Source organism: Lissotriton helveticus, chromosome 12 (assembly GCF_964261635.1).
Source record: "Lissotriton helveticus chromosome 12, aLisHel1.1, whole genome shotgun sequence".
Lineage (NCBI taxonomy): Eukaryota > Metazoa > Chordata > Amphibia > Caudata > Salamandridae > Lissotriton > Lissotriton helveticus.
Genome location: NC_136073.1, coordinates 787,096,682 through 787,117,981, shown reverse-complemented (window position 1 = coordinate 787,117,981; position 21,300 = coordinate 787,096,682). Strand labels below are relative to the sequence as shown.

Sequence of the window (21,300 nt, the reverse complement as noted above, 5' to 3'; positions counted from 1 at the left end):
GAATGGCGACTTGTGATTTGCTTACGTGTAGGCCTTCCAGCCAGGAAACGCCCGCCTGAATAAGCAAACGAGGAGTCGCCATGACAACCTCGCATTTTAGCAACCTTCTTAAGCTGTGATTTTTACATGCAAAATGGTGTTTTGTTTGAATTATTTAGCCCCCACCGGAGGGGCGCAAAAGACTTTAGAAAGTGTCAAATCTAACACGGATTCACCGAGGTAACTGCGATGGCAAGTCTAAAACGGGAGTTGGAAGTGCCGCAGGAGGAAGGGGGACAGCAAAGTTTCCGATCCGTCCTCATACTGGATTCGAGGCTGCCCTCAGATAGAGGTAAAACCCTTGGGGGGGGGGGGGTCATCACCTCACAGCTTCACTGGTTGAATGAAAGGGAGGGTCGTGTCACGTGCAGGAGGATGTTCGTGCTTCAGTACCCAGCATCTGTGCCAGCCACTTCCATGGGGCTAGGCCTTTACTTAGGTTAGGGTGACCAGCATTTTAAAGCCAAGAACCGGGACATTTCACAAAAATAGAAGAAGGACTACAATTTTACTTAAAGCGATGAGAGCGTTCCTCAGCAGAAAATTACAGAACAGGCAGTAAGAACATACACAAAATGCAATTTTTAAGCCCAGTAGCTTGCCTGTTAATTAAATAGCTTTCTTGAAACAACTGCTAACTATCCCTGCTTTGTAAAACATAAAAAACACCTCCCATCGTTTTCAGTCGACCCTCTCTAAAAAACGGGGACATGAGCTAAATTTCTTGAAATTTGCTGGGACAGCTGGTTAAAAACAGGGACCGTCCTGGCAAAACGTGGACGCCTGGTCACCCTACCTTTACTCCTTGTGGAAGAAGCAGCCATTTAACAGACAAAAATAGGCTCAACTTTGGGGGAAAAAATGCTGTATTGAGTGATAGTTTCTTACGTCTTTCATGCAACCCTGACCTCATCTAAAAGCATTTAGGTAACCAGCATTGGCTAAGCCTATAAATCTCTCCTACGCAAGAGCTGTTGGCTTTGTGAATATATTTTAGCAATTTTATACAACACCCTGGCCGCTGTTCAGCATGGCTAACATTTAGTGGCACACAGAAGAGTGGCGTGAAGTCGAGTAGAGTGGCGCACAGTGCTGTGCAGTGGCGTAGAGTGAAGAACAATGTCATGGAGTAAAGTGGAGTGGTGTAGAGTGGCACAGATTGGAGAATCATAGAGTGTCGTAGGGTGGAGGATCGTAGAGCGCGTTGGAGTGGAGTAGGGTGGGCTAGAGTGGCGTGGATTGGAGGGTCGGAGAGCGGAGGGTCGGAGAGAAGTGGGTAGGAGAGTTTAGGGCCGTGGAGTGCCATAGAGTAGTTTGAGTGGCATCGAGGGTTGTAGATGGGCGTGGAGTGGAGTAAAGTGTTGTACAGTGGAGGGGCGTAAAGTATACTAGAGTGGAGTGGTGTAGAGTGGAATAACATGGATTAGATTGAAGTGCATAGAGGGTTATGTGGAGTGGTGTAGAGTTTAGTGATGTAAAATGGAATAGAGTGTCAGAGTGGAGCAACGTAGAGTGGAGATGCATAGAATGGCGCAGTGTAAAGTGTCTGAGAGTTGAGTAAAGTGTCTTGGAGTGGAGAGGACTAGAGTGGGATAGAGTAGTAATAATAATAATATCCACATTTGTATAGCGCACAATCACCCGTTAGGGTCTCTAGGCGCTGGGGGCCGTCGGGAAGATTAAGCGAGCTATTGCCCAGAGTCACATGGTGCTGGGATAACCTGCCGCCGGAGCCGGGGATCGAACCCTGATCCCCAGATTCCAGCGTCAGTCGCCCTGGCCGCGGCGCCACACCTCTTGTTGTATAGTGGAGTGGAGTGTCATGGAGTAGAGCGCCGCAGAGTGGAGGGGCATAGAGTGACACAGAGTGGAGTAAAGAGGAGTGGCATAGAGTGGAGTATGCATGGTGTGGTAATATACTGCCATTACAGAAAACACATTTTTAATTGTAATCGTCATTCCATTTGCACAGACATACAGTTTTACTGAATAAACTATGCAGTGCACAAATGATGTGTTGAAAGGGCATCACATAGTGCACTGATTTGTTTTGATCCTATTAAAATATTTGTTTTCAGCATACTTCAGATTTACAACAAATGTGCTTCATTTAGGATTTCCTCATTTTGCTAAATTCCTAAACATTTGCACAGTCCCTTTACAGCCATTTAACTTTTGTTGTGTGCTAAAAAAATATATTTCCCTTTCACACACCTCAGATTGTCAGATAAAGCCTTTCACTTTGAAGTCCGAGAAAGAAAAGTATCACCAAGCTCCGTTGAAAGGCAGAGACTGACATTTGACCTCTGGCTTTAAATGCACAGCAAGTACAAAATGTAAAAGCCTACTTGCAGAAAGTGAGCTCTTATGGAAGCACCAAAATGTATTTAGCAAACCAGACTGCTGCGCCGTCTGGGAGGCTTTGATCTAAAAAGGAGTGTCTGAAAAGGACACCAGCAAGGAGTGGACTAGATGGGAGGAAATGACGAAGAACAATGTCCTCTTTTCACTACTACTCTCACCTACTCCGCTTGAACCCTAAGGCAGTGCATGGCAATGGTCCTGGGTAGCTTTCAAAATCGTTTATTGCATACCTCCCAACCAGATGGCTGATGTTGGCTTCCTAGCCGTCCTCCCCGGAGAAGAGTTTCTAATGGATTCGGAGGCGGTCTTTACACTCTCAATTCTTCCTCTTTTGAACTACCTTCCTTTGCGGCTTCGTCCAAGGCGGGCTTTCTTAACATTTAGAAACACGTGAAGACCCCTCTCTGGCCTCCTTTTAGGCTAAGCTTTTTGTGTAAATTAACTATATTGACTGTAATGTTCTATATTTGCTGTTAAGACTTGTTTGCCAATTTTCTTTTCACCCTGACTCCCAATCATCCAGCATGGTGAACCATCTTCTGGTTGCACTAACTTTACAGATCGTACTGAAGAGCAGTTGGCAATACTACCATCATTTCAACATTTTATGTTTCTTCTACCAGAAATACCTTTTTTTTTCTTTTTTTAAAAGACCTTTATTACACAAATATGTAAATACACATCGTAGAGCCTACAACCCCAAGGGCCGGCCACGTCACGGACAATTTCTGTCAAATAATTTTCAAATTAACACAGCCTTTCAGCCGACAACCTTGAAGCCCGGCGGCGTGGTTTGATAAAATGTACACCGTTCAGTCAGTGAGTGTCTTGGATAAATCCCAGGTCTAAAGTTTTTGTTTTAGTCTTAGAACTTGATAACCGTGTACATCAACTATATTAAATAATATATATATATGGTAGGCATTTCTTTAGGCAGCCACAGCAGCGTGAACTAAGCAACGTTTCAGTTATGTAGGCAGTGTAAATCCAGTAGAAATACCTTTTTTAATCCAAATCTGACACCCGGTGAGAGGGAAGTAAAGTTATTGAATATTTATGAGTGGTCCCACCCGGTTTCCCTAAGAAAGCTAGAAGTATCTGTGCAGATGTAATCCGGACTTGTCTGCCAATAAGAAAGTGGGACAGGGACCCAGTGTTTGGCTAGGCTGTGGTCATGTACCCAGGCCATTAAGACTGCTTACTGCCCATTAAGGTAACCTATGAACTTGACGAGTATGCGTCCTGCCGTACTAGAGAAGGAACGCCACATAGATTTTCCCAAGATTAATTAATCAATGCTCAGGATCGATGAAGAGTGCTCCGAATGGAGAATGTTGCACAAAAATGGTTCTTCTTTTGGCAAGAGCCAGTGGTGAAATCAAAGAGCTCGGTGTAGAAATGGTAGTTATTGATTCAAACAGTGGAGTGCTGTGAAGAAACATTTATCTGTATCTCAAAAAAAGGCAATTGGACATACTGACTGTCAGGGGGAAGGAAGCTTGAGAAATAGTGGAAGATCTGTAGGTGCTTCAGTAGGTTGGGAGGTGTGGTGACTAGGTCGGTGATGTTCCTGGGCAACATTTAACCACCCTTTCTAGCTCAGTGTGTGTCCCACTTATTTCAGAGATTTGTTTGCAGCCTCTAAATTATTGGTTCAGATCCTAGTAAGGCTATTTCAGCCTTTTATGCTTTTAAGATAAATAAATTAACCACCATTCCTTTCAGAGATTAGCATTTACAGTGCTGCAGTATCAGGAAAATATAGCTGCAGGTGCTATATAATATGTTATTAAAATTAAGCTAGAACTCCTTGATGCAGGCCCTCATTTATAAGCCTTTTTGTATCCCTTGACATAAATGCTGTGTGTTCTGAATTCTACACATGTATTTCCTTACATACCAACGTAACCTCCGGTCTTTAGCATAACACTTGGCTAGGTACCTGCTCCAAAAATCCTAAAGTGGAAGGGGTGAATTGTGTCGTGCCACATTTCAGATTATGGATGACTCCACCAACTTTCATCCTCTGAATTCAGGCTTTCATACTGATCTTTAAAAATTCCTAAAAAGCAGCCTATTTGCAGAACAATAACTCCATACTGTAACAATATCTTAGTGCAGTGGTTCTTAACCTTTAAACTTCTGTGTGCCTTCGCATAATCATTACTGAAACACAAGCCCCCCCCCCACCCAAACTATTATTGGAATCCATAGACCTCCCACTGAGTCATTACTGGAAGACTGGAACCCCAGCATATGCCTTTTTGATGATTTGGCCTACAAAACAATACACACAAAAAGTACAGAAACCAGCATTCATCAAACAAATGGATAAATGATTAAATATTTTAATTACAAATATAAAACAATCTGAATTTTAATGGGAAGGTTGGAGTTTTTCTAAATTCAATTGATGCAACTTATCGCCCATACTCTATTTTGTTTAATGCACTTGCACTATGCCCACAAATGAATCTGAAGATACTAAGTTAATTTTAGCCTCCAATTTCAAATCCCTATACATTTACAGGATGTTTTGAAAGTTATGCTTTTTAAATTTTGCGTCTTCATTTATTACGCTTTAATATAGCCTTAGAACCCGACCTAGCGGGCTCTACCAGCCATTAAAGGCCCGCTCTTGCATTATAGGCCCGAGCCGAAGGGCCAATAGTTTTTGCAGTTAGTCGCTTCTTATTTTTCTTCTGGATTAATCGTCAGAAGTTTTTAACCTAGGTTGCAATGGCTGTTACCATCAGAATTGAATATTCGTGATTGTGGAAATGTTGGCTACTGGAACAAATGAACTGTGTTTTGTCCATAAGATTATATTTTAATATATTTCTAAGTGGCGTTGCTTCTGATTGGAATGTTATTTAATTAGAAGCTCGTCTGTTTTATTCCTGGTTTTTTCTTACAGTTCATTTTTATGTGTAATCTAAGAACTCTATTCTTTTGTTTTAGACTAAAATGATGGATTTTTTTGTAAACTTTGATGGTTTAAAGCAAAACGACTGAATAAAGTTATTTTACTATTAATAGAGGCTTGAACAAATTATTAGACTACATTATCTTTAAACAGTTTTCAAACCAGGGTTGTATGACTATTGCAAACAGGCCTCTTCTGTTTTTTTTCCAGATGGGCAAAGTTTACTTGGGCTAAAAGCAGAATAAAGAGCAAAAGAATGGAAAATTAAATAAATGCAGATTTTCAGTAGCTAAGTCTTCGGAAAGTGTATCAGACCCATATATAGGCCATTAAACTTGTGATCTGGCCAATACCCTTGTGGAGCAGTCCTCTAATCTTTGGACTAGTCACTAGACCATTTTCTCTAGCAAATATTTGTAAGTCTTTCGATTTAAAGTACCAAACTCACAAAGACAGGCAAAAAGGAAATAGGAAGGGTCTGACTCAACCTCCATCTTCTATTCCAGCAAGTGACAAAACAATGGGCGTTCCAGGGAAAGAAAGCTTACCAGAAATATTGTCTTTTATGGATTGTCAGAGCCTCAGAGTGCATGTTTTTAACCTGAAAAAATGGTGAAAGTTATTACAGAGTTATAGTCTTTCTACCCCTAGATGTGACTAGGAGTTTTTTTTTATCTTGTCATAAGGAAAGCCGGCTACCTTTAAAACCAGCTACAGTTTATTAAGGATCTGGTGTAGATGACAACTGAGCCATAAATTGAATTGTCTGTGTACATATGTACACCTGGGTGCACAACCCCCCCCCCCACTCATCAGGATATTCTGGTGTAAGTGTTGGATTGGCCTTTTGATAGGGCATCTTTATCTTCCCCTTATGAAGGCCTGGAGAGGCGTACAGCTCTTGTGACGAAGGTCAAGTCTTTGAATGTGATTTGTGTGCCAGCAGACAGGCCTTCTTTTGTTCTTCATAAGCTGTGAAAGCATTCAGGTTAGATATCTATGTGTGCATTTATCTCAAATGAAAGATTATACATCACTCAAGAAGTCTATGTACCAAGCAGAAGCTTTTAGAGTCAAGACTGATGTCATGGTACTGTCAATGGATGGTAATTACTTGGATCTAATGGGTTCTCAGCTTAGGCAAGGATGGGTACACCTTGAACCCATTTTCAGTTGTTCCTTCATGCCTTAAGAATGCAGAAGTGAGCCCCAGAATACTTGAAGATTTAAGACTTTTTGGAAGCAATCTAAGCAGTTTCAGAGAACAAAGAAAATGTGGGGTATTGCTTCACATCCTTTATTGTCCCCAAGAGGACTAGTGAAATGTTACAACCGCACAACCCAAACAGTTTTCTCCAGGTAGACCCCTTTCACGTGGTCACTTTTGCTCAGATCTTGGAGGGCCCTGTGAATGAGTAACTAGATGACATCTCTGGGTCTTTAAGCCTTTGCCTTCCCTCTCATCTCCTTCAAGGTAGAGTACCCACCAATCTACTTCTATCCATTGAACTGTTGAGACCTTCTAAAGTCCCATTCTTCTCTCAACACATACATAATTCTGTTTACATCATTTCTTATCCTCTGAGATTACTCAGCAAATGCTTTCAACCATAAACATAGCACGCCTTAAGAATCCATTGGGTGAGATTGACAATATCAATAGTCCCCTCACATAGACATTCAGTGTAATATTAGAAACATCCTATATTGGGTGGATCAGTGTCAGAAATAACTTTATGAAGAGCTGCAAAACGCTATCAGGAGAACTCTCTCTAACTGCAAAATAGCGCAATATGTGCAGTTGAGTTTGATACAGTCGGAGAACAATGTTAACTTTTTATCTCAAGCAGGCTAAAGCATTATCAATAGAATCTTCTAGCAAAGCAAGACCTAGCAGTATCAGAAAATACTTTACTGCAGTTCCTAAATTGAAAGCGATTCAAAGTAAATTTGTTTTAATTTCTTTAACTATATAAATAGAGGTAAGGCAGTTTTCTTTCATTTTATACGTCCTTTGAGGTGCCTGCCAAGGGGTGCCGTGATGAACTTCTCATCTGCTCTTTGCAATGAGAGAATGCATTCCATTCGGAATGCATGCTCTCATTGTAAAGAATAGGTATGCAACCAAACAGGGTTCGGTCGCATCCTACTTCTTGGGCTGGAACCGACCACAGGAGTTTGTTCGGTTCCAGTTCCAAACCGATGTCTGACGGACTCCGGTCCGCCCGATATCGGAATCAGTCCCCAAGTGTGTGACTTTATCTGAATGCTAATAACACTAAACAGAACAGAATGTTTGTTGATGTAGTGTTGATTTAATAATCTGATAATGAAAGCATGAATGTATGTGGTTTGAAAGTTTTAATCCATCTCTGTGACAGGATCAAGTCCCATGCCTGATTATATAGTTGGCCATCTGTTCTTACCCTGGAGTAGCACAGTAGAGATTAACAGCGCCCTTACGTTTTTGAGTAGGAAAGTATTGTTAATCGCTGCTTTCCTACTCCTCCTCTCTGCAGCCTTCAATACCATTGACCATCAAGCCTTGCTTGGCGCAGCAGATTTTCAAATTTGTCCTGACAGTGATTGCAGACTGAAATAAATGAATGCGTTCCACAAACTTCCAGGGTATCCTGGTTCTAGAAGCTAGAATTCGAACCGAACTGCAGATTTAAAAGGAGTTAAATTAAGTGAACAGCCTGGTCTTCGGGTGTTTAAGGAATTCGAGATTTGATTGGCACCTGAGTAAGGGGAAGTCTGATCTTTAGAGTTTGATAGAAATGATATGATCACTGCACCAGGCATGCGAAATAACCCATACAGTTAAGACGTAAGCAGAGGCTTCTCAAAGATGACGCATGGTCAATAGGTCAATAACCCTAGACCAGAGTTCTCCGAAGTCAGTCTTGGAGGACCGGATCCATGCCTGATTTTTAAGATAACTACATTTATATGTGGATATGCTGAAAATCTGGCATGGATTTGGCTGTCCAGGACCGACTTTGGAGAACCCTGACCTAGACTGTTGAAAGACGCAGCCAGAGCAATTAATAGCTTTGTAGCAGATGCAAGATATTTGGATATTCTATGGGCAACTCGAGAAAGTGGTTGAAAATGTGGTCCCAATCATTTAAACCAAGAATCGGACATGCAGCCGAATTTTGCATTAGCTGGAGTTTAAATATCTTGTGCTTGCAGAGACCCAAGTACCGAGAATTGCTATAATCGAGATGGGATAAGTCCTCATCTGTATCACATTTTTGTGGCAGCTTAAAAGAAAAAGAGGGTGCAGTTTCCTGTATGTTTTGTAATAAAGAAAGCACCTAGAGCCAATAGGTCTCACTGATGCAAGAGCTGTTCACTCACAAGCGAGAAGGGGCCACCATCCCGAAACCCGCAACCACCCTGGAGGTGCCGGGGCGCCACAGGGATTGGCTGCTCTAGGTTTGGAAGAGATGTAGGGCCCTCAGTCTAGGACCACAGACACAAAGTGGCAGACCCTCCAAGAGATACCCCAGGAATGGACTCCAAATATAGTCAAACCCTTTACAGGAATTCGTCGTGATGTCAGACATCCGTTCCAGGGCCAGCACCTGCCACAGCTGCGCATGCCATTGAGTCAAGGAGGGGGCCTCTGGTTTCTTCCAGACAGCAGTCACTGCCATTTTGACTGCCCCCAAACATTGCCACATAATGGAACGATCTCCCATGGTTTGGTGCTTCAAGTTGGGGACCCGTAGCCCACGTAGGACGTGCTACAGAGTCCGAGAATGGATAGCCTAAATTCTGTCTGATTTGGGAGAGGAGCTCCTTCCAAAAAGGCTGGATTGCAGGGCAGTCCTTCCAGATGTGACGGAAGTCCCCCAGCAGCCTACAACCCTGCCAATACTGGTCTGACGTGTTAGAGAAAACGGAATGTAGCTTTTGAGGGTAGAGATACCAGTCATACATGATCTTGTAATGGGATTCCCTTAGAAACTTAGAGCGATTGTATTTAGCGATGTATATGGGGTCTGTAGGATGCCCTCCCAAAAAGCTATATGGGGCGGGGGTTGAGAGGGGCCCGCCGACAGTAGGAGAGAATTGAAAATTGAGATGCATCCTATAGCCGTACCACTTGCCTGTACAAATCTCTCTATAGGACACAGGTTCCTGGTCGCATCCAATCGCATCCTAGGCTGTTTCACCCCGTGGTCCAACTGGAAGTAATGGAATTCCTCTGTGGGAGGGAGACGAAACGCGGAACACCGTTCGCAAAAGAGCGCAGTTGGCCATGAGCAAACATATCTGACCGCATTAGGCAGCCACCCTCCCTCCATTTATCAAAGGGGGCCTCCAGTAACATAGGGGGGACGCAGGATTAAAATGAAGAGGGGTGTAGGGGGATGGGAAGTCATCAAAGGCAAAGATTTGGTGACAATATTCCAGTCTTTAGGAGTAGTAGCTGTAGGTATGCTAAGATCGACATTCCTTGGTCGGTCCTGTTTCGGTTTCCAAGGAAGGTCCCATATGGTTCTCCACGCCACCAGCCTATCCATATGGAGCCAGTGTTTATCTGAGGCCCTGAGGGACCATAGTAAAGGAGGAAGTCTGGAAGAGCCAGCCGTGCTTTTATTTCTTATGGCAGGTGCAGTGAGGGCAACACACTTTATGGTGGGAGGGAACAAGGAACACGGACATCATCAAGGTGTAAAGGAAGAAGCAACATGGTCAACTGGAGGGTTAAAAAAAGTGCTACGATGCAGCCATCGCTGGGTGCCTCGTATTGCTTTTATTTTATTAATGCTAGGGCTCAGTGACGAAACCTTGATGCTCCCTGCAAGAAAAAGGATCCTGAAGGTGGAGCAGACATGTGCATGGAAACGGTTTGACCAGAACCTTGTGGAATGATGCAAACTATGCTTGTCACGCCCACTGTGAAAAGATTCTATGTCAGAACCGGAGGCTCCGATTATGCTTTTCTCTCTTCACTTTATCAAACCAATCTTTTCAGCAGCCAGAAAAGCATCAAACTTCAATCATTTCCCAAAAAAAGGGGAAAGAAACCACAATTTTACAGAAAAACTAGAACGAGACTACAAATCCCATAGTTCCAATAGGTATTGTCCCATAAGTCCATCTACAGTGTTCATGCTATCTACATAGACCCTCCATCTTGACAGTCCTTCCTCTTTCTTTGCTGCTTTGCAGCCAGTTAAGTGCTCTTTTCCTGTTCTTGCATGCTTGTTGCTCTGGGCGCTTGTCTGGAATCGAGAAGCACCAAGGGGCTGTGCTGCACATTTCGTGATATTTTATTGGTGTTTGTTGGCTTTATTTGCTTTGCCAGATTCCCTATCGGCCACGGGAGCTTGAGCGCTCCGTACACGGCCGCTGCCTAGTGACTTGCGGTGCTCGCTTGGACTGCTGGGGTGCTCTTGTGTCTTGTTGCTCCTGCGGCAGGGTCCCCTCAGTTGAGGAGACGCACGGTGATAGTCGGACGCCGGATCCTTGTCCCCTCACTGCCTCACGTTACGCTCCAAGCGGGGTCTGTATTGCCCGCATTTAGCACCATGATCTCACGCCCCGGCGGGGTTCCGTATTGCGGTGATACCACGTCTAATCGCCTGTGGGCAGGTTCGTGTGCACTCTGGTGCGGGCGCGCTAGGAGGCGGTTTCTTCGGCCTGGTCAGGTAACTGAGGGCCTGCACGCGCCTGGGGCCAGTGCAAACCTCAAGGCAGTACTTTGAGCTGCATGTTTAAAAGCTTTGCATTCCTTTGGTTTGCCCACATCACCTCTGGGTTCCCCAGGACCATACATCGAGATTTTGCCTCTGTGACACTTAGGCTCATTTCCAGCTTGGTTGTTTGTTACCCCTGTCAGTTGGTGCAAATGGAGCAAGATGATGTGTATGTGGAGTAGGAGGTCCAAGAGGAGTACCTCCCCTATGATGATGCTTTCTTTAACGCGGTAGACTCCTCTATTTACCACTGTGTGAATGAGGTTGTGGGGCCAATGGAACAGCGCCTCTCTGAGTGGATTGTACAGGAGTGCGCCAAGTTGGCGCAATGCCGTTTACAAGCCCCAGCCCCGGACTCTGCTAGTACTCCCACCCCTGGGGAGGGGCCCCCACCCCCCAGGAAGAGTTGTCTAGAGGGTGGCCCTGTGGAAGCGCAGGGGGTGGACAAGGGTGCGTTTGAGCACTTGAAGAGCGTCTTTTTAGCCAAGGTTCCCCCCACCCCTGCCCCATCTCCTGTCCCATAACCTGTCCTGCCCTCAGGTTTCCCCAAACATGGATGGGGATTCCCCGGGGGATTCGGACGATGATGCAGGGTCCTCCTGGTTTTGGCGCCCGGCTGACTCTTCCGCCTCTCTGCCACAGGATGATTTGGGTATGCTGGACCCGGGTGAAATAATATATCTTCGGTCAGCGCCTGGACCCCTGGGGATAAGGTGGGTAAGTTCGTGGTTGGCCGCAAACAAGAGAAGGAGGGTAGGGGCTGTTTGAGGTCTGAGTGCCCAAGGCCCACTTTAGAAAGGAAGGTCGCCTGCACGCCAGAGCTCGACTCCAAGATGGCCACCATCTTGGCCAAGTATATTAAGGACCCTTGAAAAGGTATTGATCGGTCTTGGCGTTCCTGCCAAGACAAGCTGTTGGACACTATAGGGCCTTTGACCAAGATATTGGACATGGCGAAGGAGGCTAAGGTGTCAGGCTCTGCCTTCTCCCCTGACATCCTTATCAATTGGGCGCAGCGTGCTATAATATTCCTGGGCAACGCTAACTGTGCCCTTTCAACAGAACGCGTAGTTCCTTGTTAATAAAGTTGGACCTATCTTAGGGGACTTGGCCTCTCCAGAGGCCGAAGCAGTGGCGCAAGGGGGTCTCTTTGGAGATCCCTTTGTAAAGGAATTAGGCAAATTTGTGGCCACGTTTACTTCGCTGGACAAGGCCCAGTCCAGTCTGAAGAGATTGTTCCAGCCCCGGGTCTCTCAAGGGGCCGGACTCGGCAGGGGCCGCCCGATCAGCCGTAGTGTGCAACACGCTCCCAATAGGGGACAAGACTTCGGGCGGGGACAATATAGTTCCAACACCAATTACTCTAACTTTCATCCCACAAGAGGGCAACGGTTCCGAGGCCGTGAAAACTTTACGAACAACGCCGGCGGCAGAGGTTCAAATGGTAAGTTCCTTGTCGGCGGCGCACGCCTATTTCGGAGGTGGTTTGGCGCTCTTTCAAGGGGCTTGGGCAAATATCACAACGGATGCTTGGGTCTTGCAGACCATCCGAGGGTTTCATATAGAGTTATACGAAACCCTGAGCCAGCAGTGCCGCCCTCGCCCCATCTCTTTTTCCGTTGTGGATGCACAGCTGGTCGACGAAGAGGTCTCTGCGTTGCTTCGCAAAGGGGCTGTCTGTTTTTCCACTCGGCACCCCAACAGGTTTTTAAGCAACATCTTCTTAGTGGACAAGCCCGATGGGGGGCGCCATCCGGTCATCAACCTCAAAAAGTTCAATGGGTGGTTGGTGTACCGGTATTTCAAGATGAAGGGGATTCACCTTCTCCGGATTGTTCTTCTTCCGCCCGATTGGATGGTGCGGTTGGACCTCAAGGACGCGTACTTGATGGTATCCATTCACCCACCGCATCAGTGGTTTCTGCAATTTTGCTGAACGGATCAGATTTACAAGTTCACCGTCCTTCCGTTCGGTCTTTCTTCGGCACCCTGGTGCTTCACAAAGGCGCTCCCTCCGGTGGAGGATTTCCTCAGGGCTTAGGGTGTCTGTATGATTGTTTACCTGGACGCCATCTGGATTATGGCTTTGTGTCTCAGAAAGTTGCCGGTGCAGCTGCATCAGACTCTGTCACTTTTGCAGGACCTGGGCTTCGTGATCAACATAGACAAGTGCGTCCTAAGTCCGGCTCAGAGCGTGGCTTTTCTCTGGTTCGTCGTGGATTCGGTCAGCGCTTCCATGAGCCTGCCATCCTGGAAGATGGCCAAAATTCGGCACGAGCTCCGGCAGACCATCTGCAGGACTCGCACCTCGCTCAGGCAGATTGCCCGGGTGGTGGGCCTTCTTTCCTCTTCCATCCTGGCAATCTTCCAGGGTCCCTTACACTATCGGGCCATGCAATGCCTAAAGGCGTATCACTTTCGGAGAGGGTTGTCCTACGACCAATCTGTTTGCCTTTCAGCGGAAGTGAAGGACGAGATGTTGTGGTGGCTTACCCACATGGAAGCGTGGAATGGCCGAGCGATTTTAGGGTTGGCTCCGTACCTCGTCATAGAGTTCGACGCCAGCAGTTCAGGGTGGGGCAACCGCTGTGGGGAGTTTTCCACAGGAAAAGCTTGGTCTTTAGAAGAACAGGTGTTACACATCAATTGTCTGGAGCTCCTGACGGGGTCCTTCGACGTTCAGTGCTGGACCAGGGACCGAGTGCAGTATTGTGTCCTGTTAAAAATGGACAATGTCTCCGCGGTCCGGTATGTCAATCACCTGGGGGGTCCTCGATCTCGGGTTTTTGTGAATCTAGCAAAGGATTTTTGGGAATACTACCTAGCTCATCATATCTCCGTGATGGCGGAGTATCTCCCGGGTCAGGCCAATCGGGTGGCGGATTGGCATTCGAGACATCTAGTCTATTCCAGTTAATGGAAATTGGATGTTCCGGTCTTCTGTTGGCTGGTCTTTGGGGACCGTTTACAGTAGACCTTTTTGCGTTCCTCCTGGACCATCAGCTCCGGCGATTCTTCAGCTGGAGGCCGGACTCTCTCGCAGTAGCCACAAATACGTTCCTTCAAGATTGGAGTCCGGAGAAGAGTTAGCGTTTCCCCCCTTCTCGATGATCGTACGATCGGCCGCCCAGATCCGCCGTCGGAGAGCGGAGGTGGTGATGGTGATGCCGTATTGGAGGTCCCAAGTTTGGTTTCCGGTTCTTCAGAAACTTTCTTGGGATTTTCCAATCCTACTCCCCCTGTTTCCTCGGTTCCTTCCTCGGTTAAGCCCATCTTAAATTTTCTGGCAGAGTTGGCAACAGCCGGTTTAGCGTATCGCTCTATTAATACTATTCGTTCCGCAATTTCGGTGGCTTATTGCCCGGTGAAAGGGGCACTGGTAGGGGAGCATCCTTTAGTTTGTAACCTCCTGCGGGGCATCAGTCTTTCGATGCCCCCAGAACCGCGTTACTCCGTCCTGTGGGACGCAATTTGGTTTTGAATCTCTTCCTGTCTTGACAGCACAATAAATATTTTTCTTTGAAGGAACTCTCGGCCAAGTTGTCCATGCTCCTGTGCCTGGTCTCCTGTTGGAGGGTTTCGGATGTCCGCGCATTGGACATTTCAGCGATAGTTTTCTCTCCTGACGGGGTGACGTTTACGGTGGGCCGTCGTACTAAATCGTTGTCGCGGACAATTTCATACCCAGCTTTTTCAGATACACCTAAATTGTGTGTTGTGAATTGTCTCAAGGCATATGAGGATTTAACTCCAGAATTCCGGGCGAGCGGCAATTTCTTATTGCCTTGAGGAAACCGCACAAAGCAGTCTCCTCACCCACTATAGCTCGGTGGGTGCGGTGGGTCATGCAAGAGGCGGTTATCGACACAAAACTGTTCAGTGCTCATTCAGCCAGAGGTGCAATGGCTTCTATGGCATTTTCTCTAGGAGCCCGTTTGGAGGACCTAATGCGTGCCGCGGATTGGTCCACGTATTCCATCATCAAGAGGTTTTATTTCAAGCCAGTCTTGGAGGTCGCTCAGTTGGTGTGGTAAGTAAACTTTGAACTAGCATAATCGGAGTCTCTGGTACTGACATAGAATTGAAATTTGCCTAGCATAGTAACAGTAAGTTTCAATTCTATTAAGGACACAGAGGCGAGGATTATCCCACCTGTAGCACGATCTCGTGTGAGCCCGCCCGTAAGTAAAAAAAAAAATCTGCAATATTCACAGTAGTTCCTGATACTATTGCTAGTGTTGCAGACTTGTGGTTTGGTTGTGCTTTAAGTGCTGGCACGGAAAGGTTGTCCATGGTGAACCTTACGTTGTCTTTGTCTCTTTTAGGAAATGATGGCGCAAAACAGGGCCAATAACGATGTTGCGTGCTTCGCGCGAAGAAAGAGGAAGGACAGCCAAGATGAAGGGTCTTTGTAGATGGCATGAACACTGTTGATAGACTTATGGAACAATACCTCTTGGAACTATGGGATTTGTAGTCCTGTTCGAGTTTTTCTGTTGGTTTTTCTGTAAAATTTGTGTTTCTTTCCCTTTTTTGGGGGGAAATGATGGAAGTTTGATGCTTTTCTGGCTGCTGAAAAAATTGGTTTGATAATAAAGCGAAGAGAGAAAAGCATAATCCTCGCCTCCGTGTCTTCAATAGAATCAAAACTTACCGTTACTATGCTAGGCAAATTTCGATTCTGCTGAGGAATGGGTGTAACATTGTATCACAGAGGTGGAGAGTTAGAATGAGGGCCACTTTGCAGCCATTATTCAGAAACATATGACATTCATCAAGTGAGGCCTCCATAAAGGGTTCACTGCCATATACAGGTCTGAAAACCGCTTAGATTGAGTCTGGAGCATTCTGTTCTCCATGAACACTGAGTGAAAATGTTGGGCGTAGCTTTCTATGAACGGGTGGAAAGGGAAAACACAGGAGTGGGTACTTTGCATGTGTAGTGGAGACAGCAGCTTTGTTTACTGGTTGTAGAACCACTATTGCTTATTTCGAAGTTGTAGGGACAGTCACAAAGCTTAGCAATAGATTGAAAATTTCCTTGAGGTCAGGGTTCTAAGGCATTGAAGGCAGCCAGAACATCTTCGAGGAGGGACGTATGGTAGCACCAAAGTTAATAGACATCATTTTTCTATTGGTGAAGGGCAGAGTGAGTAAGAAGGCATGGCGAGTTGGGTCACAAATTCCTTGATGGTATAATATTAAAGTTGTAAATAAAGTCAAGAAACTTCTTTTGCTCTCCATTTTTACAGTCCTAAATGAGCGCTAGGTTGAGAGAGTTTGAGGACTGGCGGTTTTTGTAAACCGATTTTTATTACATTTTCAAAATGATCTACACAGCCATATACCTATCTTATTACGTTACATTTCCGAGTTCTTATGTTCATGATCATGGTTAGCATACACATATTATTGACATGTGAGCGTACACATCACACATATCTACTAATAAAGAAACAGTCATAATGGACCTGTGATATCATAGGGACAGCGCCGCCCTCAATGGCTGGTGATCGTAAACATCCCCCAACTCAAACGTTTCTTCTCCCCTCCGGTCCCCAAGATATCCCACCCACCTCCCTATGAGGTGCCTCATTTAAGCATGTAATCGTATGTGCTATATCATTCCTGTGCTTGTATCTTAGGAGCTGTCCGTGTGTTATCTCGAGCCTCGAGATGGCTAGTTACCGAATCCCCTCCTCAGGTATCCGAGTGTAGGAGCATGGCCCAGCTGCAGAATTATGCTTGTTCGGGGGGTGCTCGGCATCTTGTCTGGTGACGAAGGGTCGGGGTGCTGTAACTCTTCGACTAAGGACTCCCAGGCTCTGGCTATGTCTAGTGATCCCTGTCCTCTCCTGGCCCCCTGGAGGCGCACCGCTCCTTCATACCCATTGAGAACAGGCGTTTTGAGTGGAGCTATGTCACAAAACCAACAGAATCAAATATTTAGGATGGACAGATTTTGGGAGTAATACTTGAAGCACTGAAGCAGGGTAAATGAAATCTCCCAGGTCAGAACCTATTCTCGTAACAGATATGGCCCCCAATGTTCCATCGTATCTCCAGTGTTTTTTAAATCAGAAACACTACGATTCCTATTAGCTGATAAAGGCCTCAACATCCACCAATATGTACCTACACTTGCCTTTACCACAAAGCCAGGTCAAGTTGTTAAATTGTCTCTGAAGACTTTCCTTGCTACAATCTAAAAGTGGCTATTCAAGTTCATCTCAAAAGTAACTTGACCAAGACTGAGCTTGTTCTCTTCAACACCAGCAAGCCAGACTAGGTGCAGGAAGAGCTTGATGAGTTAAACTTGGACAACTTCACAGCTTCCCAGCAGTGCCAAATCAATGGGGTTTCACATAGACATTAACCTCAGTTTTAAGACTTGCATTGCAAAGTAGACCAAGAATGTCTTGCACCACTGTTGCTGCTTTAATAGACGATATTCCTTCCAAACAATATTCTCAATTGTTGTTGAAGCCCTGGTCAAATTTCATCTCAATGGAGACCGCATACTATTTGCGGGCATATCAGACACCCGTCTGACTCCCTGGAAAACAGGTATTCTCCATTTTGAAGGACCACAGAAGTGTGACCGCATCACTCCAGCATTTGGAGGCCTACGTCATCTGCATCACTCCAGCATTTGGAGACCTAGATCTTCTGCATCACCTACAAATATGTCAGAAATAGCACAGCCCTGAATTCAAGACCAAGACCTTTTGCAAGCTAACTGAGACACCCAGCAGCATCTGCTATACCCCAAGGGTGTGGAACCTCAATCTATTTGGAAGTGTCAAGCATCCTTCATCCTGTACTACTGAAAAAACTTGACCCGTCATTACTGCTTCCTCCCCTCTTCTCAAGCTCCTGCGCCTTGCTCACTCCTGCTCTCCCGCCTCTTGCTCCCAACTACTGATTCCATGCTGTCTCCATGCCCTACTTATTTATATTTATTTATTTATTTCGTGTTTTATATAGCAAACAAGACTCAGAAATGGGTATCAGAGTGCTTCACTTATATATAGCATTGTAGTTTTAAACAGTACAATTGAAACCTATAATTAGTTGTATTGTAGTTATGAAACAACAGATACCATTGCCCTCCTGACAATACTCTATAATTAGTTATTGCAAATTTTACTATATTCATTGCGCCAAAAATTCAAAAATACGAAGTCAAATGTTTTTCCCTGATGTTTGTATTTTTCAGTTAATTCAGATAACAGCTAGTCCGGAAAGTACAGCCGACCAGTGTTTCGTCGCACCAGTGACTTTTTCAAGGCTGTAATATATATATATATATATATATATACACACACACACACAAACATATCAGAGGACACATATTGATTTAATAGATTATTTTCTTCAACAATGATTGCAGTTTAACTGCAGTATCTTCAGTAATGTGCTCCCTGTGAATAGTGAAATCCAGCAAGGAAGGAAAATACTTTCCATTTCAAGTAGTATGCCAGTATAAAAAGCTGATTTTCCGTAGTGCACATCATGCACGAAGTGATATGGTTAGTGAAATAATTAATATCATGCAGCTTATTCTTTGCGCATTTGCTATCACCATCAAAAAATAATATATCAAAAACCATTGAGAGGGTGAACAAAGAATGAAACAGAGGGAGAGAACCCACGTAAAAGATGTGGAACTTCAATGATGGTCATCATGAGGCCCTATAAGGAAATCATGATGTTTGTAAGCAAACTTCCCAACCCTTGTATAGAGGTGATGAGTTAACATGAATCCATAACCTACGTGGTAACTCACCAAGTATAGCAAATGCCGTCAGTAATGTCCTGTAGTGGTTATGTACTGTGAAGAAATATCCAACGTAAAGTGCGTCCTCCTGCAGGTCTGTCCAGGGGACATTGTGCACACTTGAAAGAGCCTTGATATGCCCCCTATACGGTAGAAACAGATTCTATCACTCAATGCCATGTGTATGTCCCGAGAAATAGCCGTATACACGACCACAAACAACGCACGCAGGTAAGGAGTGCCCCACGTAGGCTAAAATACTGGAAAAAGGAGTACTAGTGAGCCTGGTGTAAGAAATGGAGGAAAATGTGAATCCTCCCTCTAGTTACGGCCATACGATTGTAATTAAATGGTAAATACTTGTGTCGTGTGCACAAGTAGTGTGGTGCAGTATCCAACCGAGATGTTATCCAAAAGAATGAACACCCCACATATTGTAGTAGACTGAATAAGGCAAGCGTCTACAAAACTCTGTAGACACGTCTAACCTAGCAAGGAAGTAACTCACCAAAAGAGTATCTATATGGGTTACTTTACGAGGTCAATATAAGTAAAATACCTAAATATTTCGAGGGAGAGTGGTGGTTGAACGCTTTACATTTCAAATTATGGTTAAAAAACAAGTAAGTAAGGGGAGAAGTGCTTGAACACAGCAATGTATGGCATGTGATATCCTCACGTGTCTGTTAATCCGTGACCAACGTAGCTGATTCTTACCTGCGAAGATGCAGTGTATCGTCTCGCAGTATACCACGTATCGAAGAGAAGTGACTTCCTGGTCTATGGTGGACTGCATTAAACGCTGTGCTGTATTTGTGAATGGAGATTGAAAGAGGACTGGTGCGGCTAAGGAAGCCCGTATTCTCAAGTTAAAACGGCAGTCCTCTTGAAAGTAGTAAGATGCGCGTCTAAATTGATGTAGATACACAAGAAGTAAATCTCGGGGAAGCAATTATAATCTGCCCCTTCGTTAGTGCTGTGTAACAATCGCATATTGTGTAGATGTGCATATACCATGTCACGATTTAGACATGTTACAGAGTAAATACATTATCTCACCATTAGTCACAGTGAAGTATTGGTGAATGGAGATCGAAAAAGTTCTGGTGAAGATGAGGAAGCCCGTATTTTAAAAATGGCCGCCATCTTGAAGGTGGTAAGATGTGCCGTCTAAATTGATGTAGATACCCGAGAAGTAAATCTCGGGGAAGCAATTGTAAACTGCCCCTTCGTTAAGGCTTTGTAGATACACCAGAAGTGAATCTCGGGGAAGCAATTCAAATCTGCCACTTCAGTAATGACTTGTAACAATCGCATATTGTGTAGATATGAATACACCATGTCACGATTAGACATGGTGCAGAGTAAATAAATAATAATCTCACCGTTAGTCACAGTGAAGCAGGCAAATAGAATAAACACTAAGTCTTCATATGAGGGACATATCAGTTGATAAGATTTACAAACCAAACCATGACGGATAAAGGAAAATGTATGGTATCCGACATACGGAAATTTCAGCATCATAACAAAGATGGTAATTAAGGTCAGTGTGCGTATTCGGTAATAACAATTCTAGACGGGCTAGGTAGGTGGAAGTGAGAACAGGACACAAGGAATCTGAGCTACATTAGTAGCCCATGGCATTGAGTACCAGACATCTGTCATCTGATAACTATGTCAGAATATGTGTATTAGGATGTAAGGACGCAATGGTATAGAAGAGGGTTAATTATTATAGTCAGCTTCTCGGTGCCAGTAAGCAATAGGCGCCCTCAAAAGTTGGTGATCGAACCACTGGTAGTCTATATAAGATATATTAGATGTGTGTAAACGCCACTATGTAAACAGCATGGTGGATAAAGCCACATTGGTCATTGAACACAAGTGAATATAAAACAAGGAAGATATTAGGTGTGGTGTATGGGCTAGAGGAGATCCAGATAGAAGTGTGGTAAGGGTGTTGGATCCCAGATGATCGTTACAGCTACAGTCCTGAACGATCGTATCTCGGTGTAAGTAGACCTGTTGCTAACATTGAATGTTATAATCTTCCATAAAATTCACCACAAGCAATCCTCCTATATTTGGTAGTTTGTTGACCGGTGTTATACATTCTTATAACATGGGTCCCTGTCACCAATCCTGTATATCCCACATATAGTTCAAATTCAAACAGCAACACAGAAAAGGTGCTTGTTATATACACAATATGCAGCTATGCAACATGGAATCCCAATACATTTGCAGGTGGACAATACAGTATTTGATAGTTAATCCCTCATAAATACATGTAGCTCTTTATCTGTGTTGAGCCCCAATTCTACTGCCCGTAACCTGGTTATCCACTTGGTTTCCTCCCTCCTTAGAGTCGGTGTCCTGTTACCCCCCATTGGGTAATCACCCACATGTGCCAGTCCATGAAATTTGATGTCTATCAGTTCAGATCCAAAATGTGCAGTGTTTTAGTGTGT

At 44.7% G+C, this 21,300-nt stretch overlaps 1 protein-coding gene across 5 annotated transcripts in view; it reads left to right on the top strand.

Moving 5' to 3' along the window:
* GATAD2B (GATA zinc finger domain containing 2B) overlaps nt 1-21,300 on the top strand; it is a 313,011-nt gene that overhangs the window by 53,142 nt on the left and 238,569 nt on the right. The gene's annotated exons all lie outside the window — the stretch shown is intronic.